This window comes from Bubalus bubalis, chromosome 7 (assembly GCF_019923935.1).
Source record: "Bubalus bubalis isolate 160015118507 breed Murrah chromosome 7, NDDB_SH_1, whole genome shotgun sequence".
NCBI classification, from domain to species: Eukaryota; Metazoa; Chordata; class Mammalia; order Artiodactyla; family Bovidae; genus Bubalus; species Bubalus bubalis.
Genome location: NC_059163.1, coordinates 48,619,672 through 48,643,221, shown reverse-complemented (window position 1 = coordinate 48,643,221; position 23,550 = coordinate 48,619,672). Strand labels below are relative to the sequence as shown.

Sequence of the window (23,550 nt, the reverse complement as noted above, 5' to 3'; positions counted from 1 at the left end):
TAATTTATCCACAAATATTTCAGTACATATCCTTAAAGATAACGGCTTTTAAAAACACAATCATAATATTACTATCATACCTAAAAAATTAATAATAATTTCATTTAATCTGATGAAGTGGAAACTAATGGTGCTTAGAGACTTGTTGCTGACAAAAACCGTAATAAGATCTTTAGGTCCTCAGAGCTTTAACCTAGAAGTCTTCATTCATTGAAACCACTTTGATTATGAGTTAATATTAATGAAGCCCTTATTAATGAAGGCTAGGTTCTGTGAAACACACTGTTTGGTCATATGTTATCTCATTTTATCCCCTCAAGGACCACATGAAGTTCATAATATTTTTAAAGAACTAAATGAGATGCTGCAGATTGAATGCTTGATAATTACATGAGATAGCAACCATGAAATTAAAAGATGCTTGCTTCTTGGAAGAAAAGCTATGACAAACCCAGACAATGTATTAAAAAGCAGAAACATCACTTTGCCAACAAAAGTCCATATAGTCAAAGCTATGGTTTCTCTACTAGTCATGTACAGATGTGAGAGCTGGATCATAAAGAAGGCTGAGCACTGAAGAATGGATGTTTTTGAACTGTGGTGCTGGAGAAGACTCTTGAGAGTCCCTTGGACAGCAAGGATATCAAACCAGTCAATCCTAAAGGAACTCAACACTGAATATTCATTGGAAGGACTGATGCTGAAGCCGCAATACTTCCAACTAACTGGAAAAGACCCTGACGCTGGCAAAGACTGAAGGCAGGAGAATGAGACAACAAAGGACGAGATGGTTGGATGGCATCACCGACTCAATGGACATGAGTTTGAGCAAGCTGCAGGAGATGGTGAAGGACAGGGAAGCCTGGCATGCTGCGTCCATGGGGTTGTAAAGAGGTGGACACGACTGAGCGACTGAACCACATAAAGTACATACAGTGTTTAATGCAGGACCTGCCTCAGAGAAAAAAACATGGTGATTCTTTTTGTGTTAGGGGGATCTAAGGACAACTTAATCAATAGGCTTGGCTTAGTAAGATCTCTTTCTTGAGAATTTAAAACTGGGCACAAAGATTGAGTTAGTTAGCTGTGAGGAAATGAAGCATAAAATTATATAGAATATAGCCAGGGAGTCCTTCATGGCACATCAAAGTTCTTTGTTGACTAAGCTTATGGAGAAGCAGAAATCAAGGGAGGAGCACAAGATGCTGGCCAGCTAGGAGGGCACCCAGATGTGCACAGAGAAGCAAGATAGGAGACAGTCTTGAGATTGAGACTTTCTGAATCAGACTGAACACTCAAAGATGTTTTAGTTCCTGTTAAACTTGGCTGTTTAACTTCCTGCAACTGGATCCCATAACACTTTGCATTTTTCCCTATAATCAGTCACCTTTTCACTTGGTCTAGTTCATATGGGTTTTGGCTTCTTGCTACCAACTCTTTCTTACGACTTATTTGTAGCACAGTTACCACCACTGCTTGGTGCCCTAGTGCATACACCTAGCACAGTGTGTGCAATACAAGACACGTCCTAATACCAGTGAGTGCCTAATCAGGACTTAACACTTCTCATCCCTTTGGCTAAACATTCAGATACAAAAGCATCAGAATTCACCTGTGAGGTGAGTCCTGTGGCCTCCCATGATGGTTTCACAGGCAGATTGGTACCACGGGGTCCCTTCTGGCAAATCAGTCAGGCATGCTAGATCAGGTTGAATTTTCCAGGGGTTATCCAAGGACTACAGTAAAGGGGATACTTCTTTGTTTCAAAAATTACATGTCAATCATATTTTAACTAATGGGGTTATGTTTTCCCTCAGATTTATTTGGTCTTCAAATTTCTGAGATTTTTGTTGGCAAAAACCACAACATCAGACATTTCTTTCTGGCTGTGTTATGCATTCTTACTGTACCATGCAATCATTTCTTAAGCATTTGTAAATGGAATTGCCTCTATGGACTCTAACAGTTTGCCACTTACTCTCATCATCAAGTAATCATAATCTGAATATAAATGTAGGAGCGTATCTAGTCACCACGTAGTTTATGGGCTTTTAATGTTTCCGTTTTTACATATTAGAGCTTCTTGAAGTAGGATATACTTGTGTTTCTACTACACAGACACAACAGTAACATATGTGTTATTTTTTCCTCTGGAAATGTTCAGAGCTTTGAAAAGTTACTTTCTACTACTTGGGTCAAGCTAAATTTATGGGTCCAATAGGGTTGATAGAGTCCTTACAATTTACCTGAGCCATGGTTAGCCCCCAGCAGTAAATACCATCGGGATGAGGCCAGCATATCCAGCATTCCAAACTCTGTTCACCCTATAAGCACTACATTTGGATTGTCCTTCTGAAAATGAGATCAAGATGCTGAAAGGAAAAGGTAGGAGACATTAGCTTTCCTGCCAAAAGATCTGTAGACATAAGCAGGCAAAATTACATCTATGTGCAGGGATTGTTTACAAAAAAATATAATAATAATAATAAGGGAAAGCAGTTTTATAGCAAAAGGTATAATTTCTTAATGACATTTAATGAAATCTGAGCCTAGAAAGAGTTGTTCTCCTCAGTCTTAATTTTCATGCATTACTAGGAAAAGCTTCTATCACAGTTACAATTTTTCACTTGGACATCTGGGCTGGCTACTCCACCCCCTTTTAATCTTTGCCAAAGAAACATTTAATATATAAAAACATTCAGTTATTTTCTTTTGGCTAAAAAAAAAATCCAGTCTTATAAAGGAGGTGTTCTCTACAGTATCAAGGTTGATGAAAACCATACTCTCGCACAGGAAGTTCAAAAGACAGAACGGCAAGCAAGAGCTGACCCATCTGCTATGGAAACATGTTACCATCCTGCGAGGGCCAAAACCACTGACAAGAACACACCGTTATTTATGAAAAGCCTCTGCTCCCCACCTCTGGTCAGACTCCTCGCTAAGCTGCCACTGGGCTGGACGGGCCTGCTGATATCTGGCTGGCGTTGAGTCCTCATAACTGTCAGTAACAGAGGTGCTAGTGAAATATTAAGAGCAAAATGAGGTGGCCAGACCAATCAGTGGCAAAAGAAGTCATTTAAAAAGCTGTGAGGAAAGACGGACCTGCCAGTTCTAAGCATTTAAGTATAATTCTCCTTCAAAGTTGATGGACCCTTAAAAGGTGACAAACAGGGGCCCCTCAGCAGAATTTCTTTTTGCTGGCCAGAGTCGACGCCCAGCACACTTGGGTTTATCCAGTGAGGCTTCGTTTTCTTTAAAGATAAGTTATTTCTTCATTCAGCAGCAGAGGAGAATCTGGAAACAACAGGCTTGGTAATTACTCTGATTTAAATGCACTGGAAGAGATTTCATATATTGTTCAAACTTGGCCAAGGAAAGGTCTTAAGAACACCATTCAGCTATCAGATGAATATTGTTCTAGTATCCAACAGTATCATTCTTCGCTCTGAGAAAAGTCTAGCACTGGGGGATACATATGTAGGTAATCAGCCTAAGTGTGGTCACTTTTAACTTTAAGATCCCACAGTATGACAGTAAAAATAAGGACACAAAAATATAAGTTTTCCACATGCAGTTAAATCAATATTAGATGAGTGCTTTTCAAAGCTTTATGAAGATGAACTCTTTAAATGCTTGACTGTTGAACAGGTTATATTTCAGCTTTAAGATCTAATTTTCACTCCTCCCTTTCTCAAATCCACAAGTTTTCTGAACAAATCATGGCAGACTCCAGGAATATTTACATCCTTGTTTGACAAAGGCTCAGTTGTCTCTATGGTATTCAAAGCTTATTCGAGCTTTTCTGGGCTCATGAATATTTATTTCTGAAAAGTCATCTAGTCCAATGTCGCATGTCAAGAACTTGGCATAGAACTTGCACAAGATCCCATAATTCGCTGTCATTATTAACTTCTTGGATTTTACATCTAAAATATACACCACTATTTCTTTAAGTCTCCATTTTCAGGCCAAAATTCTGCACGCGAGCTTTGCATCATGTTCAGCCAGGTGTATTGTTACCACTGTGAAGTTCCAGCGTGGTTAGGAGCATTGTAAGATCAAGGTCGGCACCACCGGAACTACCACATTAGACTTTTTACATGATTCATGTAACCCTTTCCATGGTTAATAGGAATTAGTTATTGGAACCATTTTTTAAGCACAGCCATTTCCTTGAACTATGATAGGTTGAATGCCTTTTTAGTTTCATTTTCTATAGAAGAATCTGAGGTTCAGAGAAGTTAAGTTCTTGCCTCGGGTCACAATGCAGTAAGTGGCAGAATGGAATCTCACAATCAGGTCATTATATCACTAATCTTCATATTTTTTCTACAACACTAAATTGCTTTTAGTTGCAACTTACCCTTTTTTTATAGCAAATAATTTAAATTATCAAAGTATTCTTAGGCCAGAAATTTATTTTAGTTCTACAAATGGAAAAAATTGTCATAATCAAGTAATTAATGAATAATTGGTGGCAAAGCCCAACATTAAAGGTTTTGACAAAAAGACAATTCATAATTTTAAGTTATTTAAATTTTTTTGAGTGAGAAAATATTACCAAGGTTTCAATTTTCATTCTGTGCCTTGTATGCTTCTCTAAATAATAGGGTCCAAATTCGAAGTCCTTCCTCCTTTCTTCTCCCTTCCCTCTCCTACCTCCCTTTCCCCCTCTTTCTTTCTTTTGGGACTGCTCCTTTGCTCCTCTGACAAATGACATTAGGATTCTACATCAAAGTTCACATGATGGCTTTCACTGTTCAAGGCTACTTTGCCAGCTCAGGCCCTTCCCCAGCTCCAAAGGTAGTTTTTTCCTATTCTTTGCTTTCTACTGCAAATCAAGAAGCATCCTTGGGCAGTTACTCTATATGCTGGTAATGTTCTAAGAGGTTCACTTCATGATAATGATACGGCTATGTGGCACATGTTGTTGCTAGCCCTACATTACAAATAAGAATCTTAAGGTACAGAGAGGTCAAATAACCTGCCCAAAGTCAAACAATGGAATCAGAATATGAACCCACATAATCTGATTCCACTATCCATGGCTTTATCCACAATACCGCATTAGCCAATATAATAAAACAACCTGCCAAATGGCTATAATCAGTTCTTTTACTCATGCTCATTGCGTTAAGATGGAATATAGAATGAGGTGTAAGTCAAGTAAGAACACATTGTGTTATTTGGGTCTGAAATGAGTTTTTCATGGGTTATCCTGAGTCTAGGCACTGCGTGCCATAACTGGCTATAATGCCCAGCTAGGCAGACACATCACTTTGCTGACAAAGGCCTGTATAGTCAAAGCTATGCTTTTTCCAGTAGTCATATAGAGATGTGAAGGTTGGACCATAAAGAAGGCTGAGCACTGAAGAACAGATGCTTCAGCATTATGGCGCTGGAGAAGACTCTTGAGAGTCCCTTGGGCTGCAAGAAGATCAAACCAGTCCATTCTAAAGGAAATCAACCCTGAATATTCATTGGAAGGACTGATGCTGAAGCTGAAGCTCCAATACTTTGGCCACCTGATGCGAAGAGCTGACTCATTAGAAAAGACTCTGATGCTGGGAAAGATTGAAGGCAGGAGGAAAAGGGGGCAACAGAGGATGAGATGGTTGGATGGCATCGCCGACTCAATGGACATGAGTTTGAGCAAGCTCTGGGAGATAGTGAAGGACAGGGAAGCCTTGCATGCTGGATTGCAGAGTCATACACAACTTAGTGACTGAACAACAACAAGGCAGACAGAGCTGAGAGTTCAGCGACTCAGGGTTTTCCCTGTCCTCTAAGAGCTAGTCCCCTTTCACCAGGAGTGGCCTGAACAGTGCTGGAAAGAAAGTGGGAGAGGAGACATTGTCCAGATCATGTGCACATCCAAGAACCTGAAGTATTTTTTAACAACAGTAAGAATCCAAACTGGAAAGAGTATTCAAAGCACCTAATAATTATCATTATTTGTTTCCTGGCACAGCAATTATTAGGTTCTTACTAATGCATCCCCTCCCCTCACAGTCTGTTTTATAACTTGGACTTACTATCCAATTTTAAGTTCTCAACCAAGAGCATGAGAAAGTCACTTGCTCCGTTACAAATTACCATTGAGCAAAGACCTTAGGGAATGCTTGATGGCCATATGGCATATACAGAAACATATCTGTGTTACGTAGAAAACATATATAAGAAGATATATATGTATAAAACACATTTTAATATATACATGAAAACATTCCTTTCTTCACTATGGGAATAGTTAGGTATTCTTGTTGTATAACACATATGGACATATGGCTGGGGTTATACATTTGTTAAAGGCAATGCCAGCAAAATTTTACCTTTGTAAAAGGTCACTATCATACAGAACCAAGTGTTCTAATAGTGAAAATACTCCCTCCCTCTCTAATCTCCTTGACAACTGCTTCTTAGCCTATGGATGCCCTGACGTTTCATTTTATGTTTATATTTTTAAGAAGTATTGCCATTTGTAATAACCAGGTTCTCTCTGTGTTTAGGGGTAAAACAAACATTTTGTAAACCATGGATTAACAATATCCTCCTCAATCTCCACTCAGAAATCCAAAACCTTCTGCTTCCAAAGGCCTTAGAGAAGATACTTGGGCAAAACTTTATCATATGGCAGGAGTTTATGGTATACTTGAAATATATTAGAGCAATTTTTTCAAAAACTATAAAATTATGGCCTGTCATAGATACTTTAAAGACTTAATTCTCAAAGCTTCAAATCAAAATATCATATATAGAGACAGGAAATTTTTTTTAATGCCTGATTATTTCAAGTTTCCATTTAGTCTTTCAAATGACCCAACATGACAGAAAAGAATAAGAAGGTGGACAACTTGAGAGGCCTTTTTCCTTTCAGTCCAGAGAGAAATGGATGGGAAACGTGGGAACCTTCCTTTAACCTCTGAGAACTATTTTTATGCAACTAGGAGATATTTCAATAACCGGGTTTCCAAGCCTCAAAATAAACACACCATGTGGGCGCACTGGCAATGATATTTTAATATAAATAGCCCTTTAGGGGACAGCAAAGTTAATTTTGTATAACTACTCTAGAAAGGCATTAAAAGCAAACACACAGAGTACAAAATTGCCATATTTCATCTAATCCAAGACACTATCAATTGTAAGATACATCCCAAAGATGCTAAAATTTAGAAAAAAAAATGTGCATCTTAGAGTAGATAACTACAGTGAGTATGTGATAATTCCAGCTTTGGGGGTGATCCACTACAGTATTTCAGTTAGAATTGCAAATTACAATCTACCTCCTGAAGTCCCTTAAATGCAACATACAGTTAAATCTATACTTGACCACCCAGCATTTCAGGCAATTATCTTAGTGTGTGGGTTAACAAAGTCTAGGTGATTTCTGTATAATTTATCTGTTATATCCTGGGAGGGATAATTGCTCAAACCACTTTCTAATAAGACCTCAAGGAGAAAAATCACAACTGAATGCTATCAAGGTGATTCTTAATTTGTTAATTGATTTTTAAATAGATTTTCTATGTTGATTTTTTAAAGTAAAGTTGTAGTTCACATACCATAAAATACACCATTTTAAAGTATACAATTCATTGAATTTTAGTGTGCAACCATCCTTACTATCTAATTCCAGAACATTTTCATCACCCCATAAAGAAGCCCAGGCCCCTTAGCAGTTATTTCTACTCCCTCTTCCCCACTCCACTAGCCCCTGGCAACCATTAATTTACTTGTGATCTCTATAGTAAATTATTCCAAATATTTCACAAAAATGGAATCATATAACCCAAGCCTCTTTTGTCTGCCTTCTTTCATTTAGCATAAGGTCTTTGAGGTTTACGCAGGTTGTAGCATATGAGAATACATCATCTACTTTTATGACTGAATAATATTCCATTGTATAGATATACCACATTTTGTAAAAACCATTCATCAGCTAAAGAACATTTGGGTTGCTTCTAAACTTTGGGGATTTTATGAATATTACTGTGACCACTCATGTACAAGATTTTGTGTAAACACATGTCCTCAGTTGTCCTGGGTACAGGAGTAGAATTTCTGGGTCATATGATAGCTCTCTGCTTAACTTTCTGAGGAACTGCTATTTTCTAAAGTGGCTGCATCATTTTACATTCCAACCATTAATGTATGAAGGTTTTTCCACATCCTCACCAACATTTATTATTTTACTTTTCAAAATATATAGTCATTCTCATGAATGAGTGAGTGTCAAGTGTTATCTCATTGTACTTTTGATTTATATTTCCCTTATGGCTCATGAAGCTGAGTATCTTTTCATATGCTCATTGGTCATCATCTTTGCATAAAAGTCTATTAAAATCCTTTGCCAATTTTTCAGTTGGGTTATTTGTCTTTTAATTGTTGAGTTGTAAGAGTTCTTTATATATTCTGAATATCAGACTGTTGTCAAATATAGATTTGCAAGTGCTTTCTCCAATTCTATGAATTGTTTTTTGACTTTCTAGATAGTATTCTTCAAAGCAAAAAAATGTTTTAAATTTTGATCAAGTCCAATTATGCTGATGTATACAATTAGAGATATGCCAACAACCACGTTTCTGTTTTAAATTATTTCTGTTTAATTCTAAAGTTATGAAAGAGACATCTATGAAGTAGAAAAATTAAAGAATGCATATTAATTTTGCCATGAGACATTTATAATAAAAGAATGTTTTTCTGTACAAGTTAGGGCAAAATTGCTTAATAGGACATTAAAGTAAATCTGTGCAATTTCTTTGACAATGGATAAAAGTTAGGACCATATCTAGACAGCCTATCTGCTTATAGAATTTCCGTATTTTTAAATATTTTGGAATCTGTATCTTGACTAAATGCTAATATTATTAGTTCACAGAACATCTTTGCTTGGCATCATTTCTAAAGATGTGAAGTTATACAAGCATATTTCCCCTGTGACATTTCAAAACATGCTCAATCACTAGAAAAAAATTAATTTAAAAGACATCTGTGCCAATATGTGTATTTGCTTCTTGTGTAGAGAACTACAACAGCCAGAACTTCACTTCGGTAAGAATAAAATATGCTATGGTGACTTCCAAGCACTGTACAGTTTTCAAATGGAAAACAAGCTGGAGAAGCTTTGAAGGTTTGTCAGAAACTGCAATGTCTGGGTGGCAAGCGGGATCTCACTGGGCTCAAGGGACGTTGCAAAACCCTACTCCCAGCCATCTGTTGCTTTGTATCTGCAATTCTACTGGAAGCCAGTCAAAAAGAGGATAACAAGTGAAAACTATTTTGGCAACAAAATAAAAAATAAGAAACCCAAAACAAACATCTCTCCACAAACAGATTTTCTGTTGGATTCAAATCATACATGGTAAGAATTTTTTGAAAATGTACAAGCTAAACTCCCTGAAAATGCCAAGAGAGACAGAGTGAAGACTAAAGAAAACCAGGAGGGGACCTCCTCTTCAGGAGGCTTTTGTCTGTCTAGTTGTGTTTCCTGCTAAGACAGAAGCTCCTGGAGGCAGAGACCTCTGCCTTCTTAGAACCTAAGGTCTGGCTAAATAGGTTAGCAGAAGCTATAGCAAAGGATCATGTGATTTGTAGAGGAAATAAAGGAGCTTGAATGAAAATACCTACAGCACGTGATTTCAGATGAGGAAAGAATACTGTGGACGTAGTATATTCTACAGTGCAAGTGGTATTCTAGATCAGATCAGATCAGATCAGATCAGTCGCTCAGTCGTGTCCGACCCTTTGCGACCCCATGAATAGCAAGCACGCCAGGCCTCCCTGTCCATCACCAACTCCCAGAGTTCACTCAGACTCACGTCCATCGAGTCGGTGATGCCATCCAGCCATCTCATCCTCTGTCGTCCCCTTCTCCTCCTGCCCCCAATCCCTCCCAGCATCAGAGTCTTTTCCAATGAGTCAACTCTTTGCATGAGGTGGCCAAAGTACTGGACTTTCAGCTTTAGCATCATTCCCTCCAAAGAAATCCCAGGGCTGATCTCCTTCAGAATGGACTGGTTGGATCTCCTTGCAGTCCAAGGGACTCTCAAGAGTCTTCTCCAACACCACAGTTCAAAAGCATCACTTCGGCGCTCAGCCTTCTTCACAGTCCATCCATACATGACCACTGGAAAAACCATAGCCTTGACTAGACAAACCTTTGTTGGCAAAGTAATGTCTCTGCTTTTGAATATGCTATCTAGGTTGGTCATAACTTTCCTTCCAAGGAGTAAGCATCTTTTAATTTCATGGCTGCAGTCACCATCTGTAGTGATTTTGGAGCCCCCCAAAATAAAGTCTGACACTGTTTCCACTGTTTCCCCATCTATTTCCCATGAAGTGGTGGGACTGGATGCCATGATCTTCGTTTTCTGAATGTTGAGCTTTAAGCCAACTTTTTCACTCTCCACTTTCACTTTCATCAAGAGGCTTTTGAGTTCCTCTTCACTTTCTGCCATAAGGGTGGTGTCATCTGCATATCTGAGGTTATTGATATTTCTCCTGGCAATCTTGATTCCAGTTTGTGTTTCTTCCAGTCCAGCGTTTCTCATGATGTACTCTGCATAGAAGTTAAATAAACAGGGTGACAATATACAGCCTTGACGAACTCCTTTTCCTATTTGGAACCAGTCTGTTGTTCCATGTCCAGTTCTAACTGTTGCTTCCTGACCTGCATACAAATTTCTCAAGAGGCAGATTAGGTGGTCTGGTATTCCCATCTCCTTCAGAATTTTCCACAGTTTATTGTGATCCACACAGTCAAAGGCTTTGGCATAGTCAATAAAGCAGAAATAGATGTTTTTCTGGAACTCTCTTGCTTTTTCCATGATCCAGCAGATGTTGGCAATGTGATCTCTGGTTCCTTTGCCTTTTCTAAAACCAGCTTGAACATCAGGAAGTTCACAGTTCACAAATTGCTGAAGCCTGGCTTGGAGAATTTTGAGCATTACTTTACTAGTGTGTGAGATGAGTGCAATTGTGTGGTAGTTTGAGCATTCTTCGGCATTGCCTTTCTTTGGGATTGGAATGAAAACTGACCTTTTCCAGTCCTGTGGCCACTGCTGAGTTTTCCAAATGTGCTGGCATATTGAGTGCAGCACTTTCACAGCATCATCTTTCAGGATTTGGAATAGCTCAACTGGAATGCCATCACCTCCACTAGATTTGTTCGTAGTGATGCTTTCTAAGGCCCACTTGACTTCACATTCCAGGATGTCTGGCTCTAGGTCAGTGATCACAGCATTGTGATTATCTGGGTCGTGAAGATCTTTTTTGTACAGTTCTTCTGTGTATTCTTGCCACCTCTTCTTAATATCTTCTGCTTCTGTTAGGTCCAAACCATTTCTGTCCTTTATCGAGCCCATCTTTGCAGGAAATGTTCCTTTGGTAGCTCTGATTTTCTTGAACAGATCCCTAGTCTTTCCCATTCTGTTATTTTCCTCTATTTCTTTGCACTGATCGCTGAAGAAGGCTTTCTTATCTCTTCTTGCTATTCTTTGGAACTCTGCATTCAGATGTTTATATCTTTCCTTTTCTCCTTTGCTTTTCACTTCTCTTCTTTTCATAGCTATTTGTAAAGCCTCCCCAGGCAGCCATTTTGCTTTTTTGCATTTCTTTTCTATGGTATTCTAGATGAAGTCTTTAATAGCCATTCATCATTTATTCAGCAAATATTTGTAGAGCACTTACCATGGGTACTAGCTTAGGTGCTGGTGACAAACAACTAGAAACAAAAAGAATGAAAACCTTGCCTTCCTAGCACATACAATTAAAAACTAATGTTCATGGAGCACTGATTTGTGCCAACCATTGTATTCAGTTGGACAAGACTGAGCAACTGAACAACAACTGTATTCAGATCTTCATATGTGATAGCTTCTTTGATCTTCACTCCAATCCTATGGATAAACTGCTATTATTTCTACCTTACAGGTGAGACAACTGAAGTTTAGGTTAAGGGACTTGCCTAGGTACAGGTATCAGTGACTCACACACAGGTCTGCCCAACCACTGAAACTCGAGCCTTCCAGCTGCATACTCCATCCGAGATTCACTATGTGATTCTAAGACCATGATCTTGCAGCTGCTATCATGTTGTTTAATTTTGGATGACAATTATACGAATGACTGTTATACCATTTTTTCCTATATTATAGCAGTACAGTCATTTATGGGCTTCCCTAGTGGATCAGAGTGTAAAGAGTCTCACTGCAATGTAGGAGACCTGGGTTCAATCCCTGGGTCAGGAAGATCCCCTGCAGCAGGGAATGCTTACCCACTCCAGGATTCTTGCCTGGAGAATTCCATGGACAGAGGTGCCTGGAGGGTTACAGTCCAAGGGGTTGCACAGAGTCAGACACAACTGAAGTGACTTGGCACACAGCATGTAGTCATTTACAGATGAGAGAAAAAGCCTCAAGATTTGTAAAGCTTAAATACGTGACTATGTGATGGCATGTCTGTCTGATTATTGTTGAAAGGAGAGAGGAGATACAAAGTTAAAAGAGATATTCATGTGGGAAGAAATAATGCTATGAGTTATTCTAAGATGGAAAAGCACTATCTCCCAATAGAAATAAAGAAATGACTCTTGGCACCTAAAAAAAGAAGAAAATAGGTAAAAGAGGAAATCTGGCAAACTCTGTGCTAGAGAGGTGTGTAAATCCCAAAGTGATTATTAACAGGAGATAGATAATGCAAAAAAAAAAAAAAAACCAACTAAAGACACTAGAGTATATATTATCTCTGATGGTTTTTTGGTAATTCAGACTCTTGAAAATACCTTATATTATCATAATCCCCCAGGAATATCTACAAAAATATGATTGCTATATAAAAGTTAATTATGGGTATTGCTTCATAAAATGTCAACTTATTTCAACCTTCAGTTCAAATTTAGAATACCAAAGTCCCTCCTGAGTCCTGTGGCTACAACTTTCATAAAAACGGCTTAGGTGGCCTGTGACATAACACAGGCAGACTGAGGAATTCTGGGAGAAAAGATACACTCTGAAGTATATGGTACTTTATAATCTGTTTTAGCAATATCACATCTTCACTATTAAGATAAAGTAGGTCATGCCTTTTTCTAATTACAATAATTTATAGATTTTTCCTCTTAAATAGTAATTCTTCTAGATTTTATTCTGCTGGGATATCAAAACTCTCAAAAGATGCAGTGATTCAGTAATTAAGGAAATACAAATCTTCCAGGGTCAAAATCAACACCATTGCAGATTTTTAGGTAAGTGTGGCAAAAAAGGAGATATTAAAATGACAGCAGAATGTTATACATGCAAAATAGTCCCAGTGATTCGTAGCTAAATTAGAAACTGCCATATGATGTATTGTGCAAATTGCAGCACAGATTTGTGCTTCATTTCGTTTAACCAATATTTACATAGTAACGTATGCCAGGCTTTGTGTTACATGCACATAGGGACAGAATGGCACATTCTCAGCCTCTGATAAATTTACATTACAATTTATCTAAAAAATACAGAATAAAACACTATGTAATATTGATTAATATAAATCAGTGAAAAAAGCAAAGAAGAGTCCAATGCTATCATTTGTATAAAAAGGGGAGAATAAAGAAGAAAATATGTATTAATTTATATATGTGTTAGCTACTTAGGCATGTCCAACTCTTGGAGACGCCATGGACTGTAGCCCAACAGGCTGCTCTATCCATGGAATTCTCTAGGCAAAAATAGTAGAGTGGGTAGGCATTCCCTTCTCCAGGGGATCTTCCCAACCCAGGGATCTAACTTGGATCACATGCATTACAGGCAGAATTTTTACCGTCTGAGCCAGCAGAGAAGTCCTATGAATTTATATATATACCCATATATGTTATATACTTTATATATATATATATAATATATATATACATACATACATATATATATATAAATATGCTTCCCAGGTGGCACAGTGGTAAAGAATCCGACTGTCAACACAGGAGATGCAAGAGAGGTGGGTTTGATCTCCAGGAAGATCCTATGGAGTAGGAAATGGAAACCCACTCCAGTATTCTTGCCTGGAAAACTGCATGGACAAAGGAACCTGGTAGGCTACAGTCCACGGGGTTGCAGAGTCAGACACTACTGAGCATGCATGCATGTGCGCACGTGTGCGCGCGCACACACACACACACATGCTGTTGTGCTTCTTTTAGCTGTCTCCAGGAAAGATAAAAGGGTCGCTGGCAGGAGGACCTGGATGTTGCTTCTACCATTTCTACAATGACCATGAATGTTAGAAATACAAAAGTAGTTAACAAGTACAAGTCTTTCCCAGTTTTCCAAGTCACTAGTATTACTCATAGAACTGTTTCATCAATCTCTCTTGTCCACATAGGATCGCAAAATTTCACAAAGCTGAGAATCGAAATAGAAAAGAGTAAAATTATCATTACATTCCTCCTCCTTTGTGCCTACTGAACACATAATTATTAACATTCCCCTTGTTAAATGTCCCCAAGTAGGTGTTAAGGCACTGGAAGCTTTTGTTTCTTAAAAAAAAAGTTATTTATGGATAAGAGATACGTGAATGTTTACAAAACACTCCATGAACCTCATCCCAGTTCTGTGAAAATGGAGAAATAAAGGAAAAACTAGTGTAGAAGCACACGAAATACCAGCAAATGATAGTAAGTGTCAATTAAAAGGAAGCCAGAGTGGGTATCAGGGAACTGGTGGAGAAAATGGAAATAACAGGACTCTTACCTGTCATGTTAGTTAGTAACCACAGTTCTTAGCCTCATTTCTGCTAAGTAAGTGGTTAAGAGCCTAGGGACTATATTACCAATAGTTATTACCTGAGTGAGCTTGGGTAAGTTATTTAACTTGCCTCAGTTTCTTCATTTGTTCAATACAGGATAATAATAGCAGCCACTTAACAGGACTCCTATGAAGGATAAGTACATCATTTGGAATAGTGCCTGGTATAGCTGTGTATAATAAATATTATCTATTATTATTATTTACTACATTCTAAAAGTATTAGCATTCCCAGTGATGGCCCATTATTAAGAATTAGAAACATCACAGTTCTAAGAGACTCAATAAACTATATAAACAAAGAAATTTGTGCACATGCAGGCAAGTATATGTACAAAGAGAAACAGCAATGGTTTCTTAATCTGGTTATTTAATTAGTCATAAAACCAATTTTCTATCCAGTCTTGTTAGCAAAATTTAATTACCTTCATTAAATTAGGTGTCAAAAGGTCATTAGGACTACATTACAAATTCCTATTATCAGAAAGATGCTTTAACAGGTATTCTAACAAAATACTCATTGAGAATAAGACTTGAATGAATGGCAAATGGCTGGAGATGGACAAATGGCTGGAGATGAACAAATACACAAGGTTCCCTATGGAATCACATATGACCTCAGCCAAACTCAGCAAGTATCAAGAGGTAGTAGAAATTGAAGTTCTGATTTAATTTCTGCTTTATTTCCTTTTCTTTTTTTAGCATTTTCTAGTATTTATTCTTTCTAGTGAGTGTAAAGTACACCAATGTTGGAAGTAATTTGTAAAAAGCAGTTTGTAAGTTTCCATTAAAATCTCACAATTATGCAAACGCTCAGAGTTTTAGCATAAATACTCATCACTACCCTGAACTGTGTTGCCGAATGAAACACGCAAACCCACAGCTGTGAGATTAAGTACAGAAAACGCAGATCTCCACTCTGGCACAACTTCAAATGCCTCATCAGAGACAGAGAAATGTCAAACCCAAAGTTTACACTGAAGCACTGCAGCTCCCAGGGACCGGAAAGAAACTACCAGAGCATTCTGTATGGTAAACTACTTAACACACTTCACCCCTCATGCACTGTAAAAAGGATCAGCTTGCAGAAACTCGGGATGAGTGACTTTATGGGGCTGCACAAGTCACTCCCATGTTCTGCAGAAAAACCCAGCTTGAAGAGCTGCACGTTCAAATGGCTGCTGTTCCAATAAGACCCGCTGTGATCTCTGGTCCTGTTCTTTTCCTTGATCATAGTTACAATATTCATGTTGCACTAGTCCAAACAGCAACTCACAGAGCTTCCACAATGATATTCTCCTTTTAACAACAGCTGATCTTCTGAAATCTGGGTGGTGAAGGTTCCAGTGGATTCTAATCCACAGTACATGTGTGAAGCTTAAAGCATCTGCTGACTTAGAGGAAGTTACTCATGGAAAAATTATCTCTGATGCACTGCACACAGTCTGGCTGTGCTGAGATAGTTGTTTGAAAAGAAAAAAAAAAAATGTGCTAAGCATTGCTTTTAGATAGAAATGTTAAAAACACCGGTAGAAGTTAAAAGATACTATGGTAGAAAAAACTCCATTTACAGTAACAATGAAAGAGGTAAACTTAAAAAGAACTTAAACTTGAAAAGCTTAAAACTTATATGAAAAACACTGTTTTAAAACCCTCCTCTAAAACACAATGCTATATTTGAACAAATAGAAAGACCTCAGTAGTTCTTGGTTAGAACATCTAAGCATTATTTTTTTTTAAAAAAATCAAAACCCTGGGTTCTCTAAGTCAATTTATAAATTTTGTGAAATCCCAATAAAAATACCAATGAGTCATTTTTTGGGGAAAAAACAAACTGCCACTAGTAAATACTGAAGTTCCTATAAAAAAGTAACAGCGAAATGTTATCTAAGGAAAACAATGGAAAGGAAGAACTATGAGGGAATAGCCAACAGAAGTACGCAGTCTCTGTAACTACTCCTACTACGAAGTCTCTTTAACTAAAGTGTGGTCTTGGCACATAGACAGACCAATGAAACAGAACAGCAAGTTCTCCTCTGGACCACAGATGGAAATTAGTATATGACAAGGGGCATCCTAAAATGGGGGAATAAAGATGGACTTTTTAATATATGGCTGGGACAACTGGATAGCCATTGAAAAATGATAAATTTTGATCCATTCTTCATGCTACTCATAAGCACAAACTCCAAATTAATAAGATATTCTAAAAGATAAAATTATATAATTAATATTTATATGGGTGAATTCCAAATTATTCTTCTCTAACCTGAAAGTAAAAAAGGCTTTCTAACTGTGGCTCAAAATCCAGATGCAATGGAAAAAAATTGTTATATTTGACTATCTTAAAAAAAAGCAGTAAGTGCCTGTTACGGGCTTCCCTGGTAGCTCAGTGGTAATGAATCTGCCTGCCAATGCAGAAGATGCAGGTTCAATCCCTGGGTCAGGAAGATCCCCTGGAGAAGGAAATGGCAACCCACTCCAGTATTCTTGCCTGGGAAGAATTCCCATGGAGAGAGGAGCCTGGCAGGCTACAGTCCATGGGGTCACAAACTGTTGGACATGATCTAGCAGCTAAACAACAAGAAAAATGCATGACAAAGAACACTGCAAGCTAAACAAAAAGACAGCAAATTAGAAGAAAAATATTTGAAAATCTATCCTAGATAAAGGACTAAGGTCCTTAATTTACAAAAAAAGTTCAAAAATTGATCAAAAACAGACCAAAAATATTATAGAAAGACATAAATAAACATTTCCCATGAAAGATATGACACTAAAATATGACAAGGTATTCAAATTCACTTAAAAAAGGAATCATGTTAAAACAATATTGATACACCTCAGCCATCAGACTGGCAAAAAAATCAAAAGCCAGACAATACAGTCTGTGGTGAGGCTAAAGGGAAATAGGACCTCTTCTACACAGTTGACGGGAAGGGAAAAGAGTACAACCCCTATTTGGGGCCAGGGGATTTGACAGTATCTAATGCTTCTGTGAAAGTGCTGCACTCAATATGCCAGCACATTTGGAAAACTCAGCAGTGGCCAGAGGTCAGTTTTTATTGCAATCCCAAAGAAAGGCAATGCCAAAGAATGCTGAAACTACTGCACAATTGCACTCATCTCACACACTAGTCAAGTAATGCTCAAAATTCTATAAGCCAGGCTTCAGCAATATGTGAACCGTGAACTTCCTGATGTTCAAGCTGGTTTTAGAAAAGGCAGAGGAACCAGAGATCATCCGCTGGATCATGGAAAAAGCAAGAGAATTCCAGAAAAACATCTATTTCTGCTTTATTGACTACGCCAAAGCCTTTGACTGTGTGGATCACAATAAACTGTGGAAAATTCTGAAGGAGATGGGAATACCAGATCACCTGATCTGCCTCTTGAGAAATTTGTATGCAGGTCAGGAAGCAACAGTTAGAACTGGACATGGAACAACAGACTGGTTCCAAATAGGAAAAGGAGTTCGTCAAGGCTGTATATTGTCACCCTGTTTATTTAACTTCTATGCAGAGTACATCATGAGAAACGCTGGACTAGAAGAAACACAAGCTGGAATCAAGATTGCTGGGAGAAATATCAATAACCTCAAATATGCAGATGACACCACCCTTATGGCAGAAAGTGAAGAGGAACTCAAAAGCCTCTTGATGAAAGTGAAAGTGGAGAGTGAAAAAGTTGGCTTATAGCGCAACATTCAGAAAACGAAGATCATGGCATCTGGTCCCATCACTTCATGGGAAATAGATGGGGAAACAGTGGAAACAGTGTCAGACTTTATTTTTTGGGGCTCCAAAATCACTGCAGATGGTGACTGCAGCCATGAAATTCAAAGATGCTTACTCCTTGGAAGGAAAGTTATGACCAACCTAGATAGCATATTCAAAAGCAGAGACATTACTTTGCCAACAAAGGTCCATCTAGTCAAGGCTATGGTTTTTCCAGTGGTCATGCATGGATGTGAGAGTTGGACTGTGAATAAGGCTGAGTGCTGAAGAATTGATGCCTTTGAACTGTGGTGATGGAGAAGACTCTTGAGAGTCCCTTGGACTGCAAGGAGATCCAACCAGTCCATTCTGAAGGAGATCAGCCCTGGGATTTCTTTGGAAGGAATGATGCTAAAGCTGAAACTCCAGTACTTTGGCCACCTCATGTGGAGAGTTGACTCATTGGAAAAGACTCTGATGCTGGGAGGGATTGGGGGCAGGAGGAGAAGGGGACGGCAGAGGATGAGATGGCTGGATGGCATCACTGACTCGATGGACATGAGTCTGGGTGAACTCCGGGAGTTGGTGATGGACAGGGAGGCCTGGCGTGCTTGCTATTCATGGGGGTTGCAAAGAGTGAGACATGACTGAGTGACTGAACTGAACTGAACTGAATAAAACTAAATCACTTACTCTTGACCCAGCAATACCATGACTGCAATTTATCCTGATCATACTATCTCCAATACATACACATAGGGTTGTACTATCCATTGTACTATCATTTGTAATCATGAACTATAGAAATGACCTAAACAGTACATGGTTGAATAAAGTATGGTGCACTCACACAGTGAAATACTAGATGAATGTACTAAAGAACAAGAAAGCGCTCTATGAACTGATAGGGAATAATTTGCAGGATATATTGTTAGGTAAAAAGAAGCACAGTACAACACAGTATATATAGTATATGCTGCCTTTGTGTAAGAAAAGGGGGGAAGTAAGAAAGCATAAAATTCCCTGCTTATTTTTGCAAAAGGAAATTCAGGAAGAATAAATTAGAAAACCATGAAACTGGCGACCTACAAAAGGAATGAATGAGGAGGGTAGAACACAAATTAAAAGCAATGGAGGAGTGAGTGACATTTCTGAATATATCTCAAGTTTAATTTTAAATGTGGAAAAATGTTAATGCTGCACATGTTCAAAAGTATCAATACAATTAAATCAATAAGCTTCAGAAAAATTCTAAAATTGAAAGGAAACAGAAATACCATATGATCCCAACTGTGAAACAGAACTATGCTGTGGCAAGGGGCCAAGCTAGGACAGAACTGATCCAAGTAACTTCAGAACACAATGCTTTGATACATACCCTCAGTCTGTGCAAAAAAGAACTGTACATACATCTTGAACTATTTTTAGCAGGCCTCTTTTTCATAGCACTATGAGTATAGCAATTCTGGGACTACTTTGTTTGTTTGTGCACTGTAGGATTGAGCAAATGGAGCAAATGTGTTGACACTGCTGAAAGCCAGGGCTCTCATTGTGAGAAAGTGGAATGCAAACATGGGATGAGGCAAAAGCAAGGAAGAATCTTGGGAGCTGGGGTAGAATGGCAGGTATATGTATCAACTAGACAGATATATACAATTATGTGGCTACATAACTAATGATATAACTGTATATAAAAACATTTTCTAATATATACATACGCTTCTGATATGAATTTGTATGTATATATGCTTTAATTCATACATATGTTTTAAAAAACTTTTTTTTCCCATAGCTTCATCTGCTGATGGGACTGGAGGCTATGATACATCAGTAACAATGAGTATACCTAGGTCTTGTTTTCTATATACTACTCCCTAGTAAAAGGAACCAGGGGATTTTTTTTTTTAATGGATGATTTCAGGGATGTAGGAAGAAAAGCATAAGATGAGCCCAGAATATTTTTGCTGTGTCAGAAATTAAAGAAACGCCCCCAAATAATGAGGCATATCAAATGCACATAGGGACCAGCTTTAAGAGCCTTGTCAGATCTGAGAAAACTGGCACCAAAATTACGATTATATAGCAATTTTGTATAATCAATTATATAGTGGAAGCAACCAATAGATTACATTACTTGGATGCAATCTCAAAAATGACACAGTGATCTCTGTTCATTTCCAAGGCAAACTACTCAATATCACAGTAATCCAAGTCTATGCCCCAACCAGTAACGCTGAAGAAGCTGAAGTTGAATGGTTCTATGAAGATCTACAAGACCTTTTAGAACTAACACCCAAAAAAGATGTCCTTTTCATTATAGGGGACTGGAATGCAAAAGTAGGAAGTCAAGAAACAGCTGGAATAACAGGCAAATTTGGCCTTGGAATACGGAATGAAGCAGGGCAAAGGCTAATAGAATTTTGCCAAGAGAATGCACTGGTCATAGCAAACACCCTCTTCCAACAACACAAGAGAAGACTGTACACATGGACATCACCAGATGGCCAACATCAAAATCAGACTGATTATATTCTTTGCAGCCAAAGATGGAGAAGCTCTATACGGTCAGCAAAACAAGACCAGGAGCTGACTGTGGCTCAGACCATGAACTCCTTATTGCCAAATTCAGACTTAAATTGAAGAAAGTGGGGAAAACCACTAGACCATTCAGGTATGACCTAAATAAAATCCCTTATGATTATACAGTGGAAGTGAGAAATAGATTTAAGGGACTAGATCTGATAGACAGAGTGCCTGATGAACTATGGACGGAGGTTCATGACACTGTATAGGAGACAGGGATCAAGACCATCCCCATGGAAAAGAAATGCAAAAAAGCAAAATAGCTGTCTGGGGAGGACAAATAGCAGTGAAAAGAAGAGAAGCGAAAAGCAAAGGAGAAAGGGAAAGATATAAACATCTGAATGCAGAATTCCAAAGAATAGCAAGAAGAGATAAGAAAGCCTTCCTCAGCGATCAATGCAAAGAAATAGAGGAAAACAACAGAATGGGAAAGACTAGAGATCTCTTCAAGAAAATTAGAAATACCAAAGATGGGCTCAATAAAGGACAGAAATGGTATGGACCTAACAGAAGCAGAAGGTATTAAGAAGAGGTGGCAAGAATACACAGAAGAACTGTACAAAAAAGATCTTCACAATCAAGATAATCACGATGGTATGATCACTCACCTAGAGCCAGACATCCTGGAATGTGAAGTCAAGTGGGCCTTAGAAAGCATCACTACGAACAAAGCTAGTGGAGATGATGGCATTCCAGTTGAGCTATTCCAAATCCTGAAAGATGATGCTGTGAAAGCGCTGCACTCAATGTGCCAGCAAATGTGGAAAACTCAGCAGTGGCCAGAGGACTGGAAAAGGTCAGTTTTCATTCCAATCCCAGAGAAAGGCAATGCCAAAGAATGCTCAAACTACAGTACAACTGCACTCATCTCACACGCTAGTAAAGTAATGCTCAAAATTCTCCAAGCCAGGCTTCAGCAATATGTGAACCGTGAACTTCCAGATGTTCAAGGTGGTTTTAGAAAAGGCAGAGGAACCAGAGGTCAAATTGCCAACATCCGCTGGATCATCAAAAGAGCAAGAGACTTCCATAAATACACCTACTTCTACTTTCTTGATTATGTCAAAGCCTTTGACTGTGTGGACCACAACAAACTCCCGAAAATTCTGAGAGAGATAAGAAAATTCTGAATAGGAGATTCTGAAAGGGAATACCAGACCACCTGACCTTCCTCTTGAGAAATCTGTATGCAGGTCAGGAAGCAACAATTAGAATTGGACATGGAACAACAGACTGGTTCCAAATTGGGAAAGGAGTACATCAGGCTGTATATTGTCACCTTGCTTATTTAACTTACACACAGAGTTCAATTCGTACATCATGAGAAACGCTGGGCTGGATGAAGCACAAGCTGGAATCAAGGTTACCAGGAGAAATACCAATAACCTCAGATATGCAGATGACACCGCCCTTATGGCAGAAAGGGAAGAAGAACTAAATAGCCTCTTGTTGAAAGTGAAAGAGGAGACTGAAAAAGTTGGCTTAAAGCTCAACATTAAGAAAACTAAGATCATGGCATCTGGTTCCATCACTTCATGCCAAATAGATGAGGAAACAGTGACAGACTTTATTTTTGGGGCTCCAAAATCACTGCAGATGGTGACTGCAGCCATGAAATTAAAAGATGCTTGCTCCTTGGAAGAAAAGCTATGACCAGCCTAGACAGCATATTAAAAAGCAGAGATATTACTTTGCCAACAAAGGTCCATCTAGTCAAAGCTATGGTTTTTCCAGTAGTCATGTATGGATGTGAGAGTTGGGCTATAAAGAAAGCTGAGCGCCGAAGAATGGATGCTTTTGAACTGTGGTGTTGGAGAAGACTCTTTAGAGTCCCTTGCACTGCAAGGAGATCAAACAAGTCAACCCTAAAGGAAATCAGTCCTGAATATTCATTGGAAGAACTGATGATGAAGCTGAAACTCCAATACTTTGGCCACCTGATGGGAAGAACTGACTCATTAGAAAAGACCCTGATGCTAGGAAAGATTGAAGGCAGGAGGGGAAGGGGATGACAGAGGATGAGATGGTTGGATGGCATCACTGACTCAATGGACATGAGTTTGAGCAAGCTCCAGGAGTTGGTGATGGACAGGGAAGCCTGGCTTGCTGCAGTCTACGGGGTTGCAAAGAGCTGGACACAACTGAGCGACTGAACTGACTGACTGGCCCCAAAATTAGTAAATTGTAATATGTTAAATAAGAATCCATACTGATATTAAATAGATAAAAATATACATTGACATCTAGCAGAGAAGAGAGCTTTTTCTTCTAGCAGAATGTCAACTAATGAGCAGAGATATGGTGGAGTTAAAATCATTTTTTTGTAACCATAATTGTAAGATCTGTAAGAGCGAAAATCAGTGGGTGATAGCTTTATGTGGAGCAAGATACTTGTATTATATCAAAATAAATGATCATAAATTGGTTATTAGTTGCAAAAGAGAACACATTAAATACATTACAGG

General features: G+C 38.4%; 1 protein-coding gene across 1 annotated transcript in view; it reads right to left on the bottom strand.

Moving 5' to 3' along the window:
• SCFD2 (sec1 family domain containing 2) overlaps positions 1-23,550 on the bottom strand; it is a 394,561-nt gene that overhangs the window by 194,661 nt on the left and 176,350 nt on the right. The window lies entirely within an intron of this gene.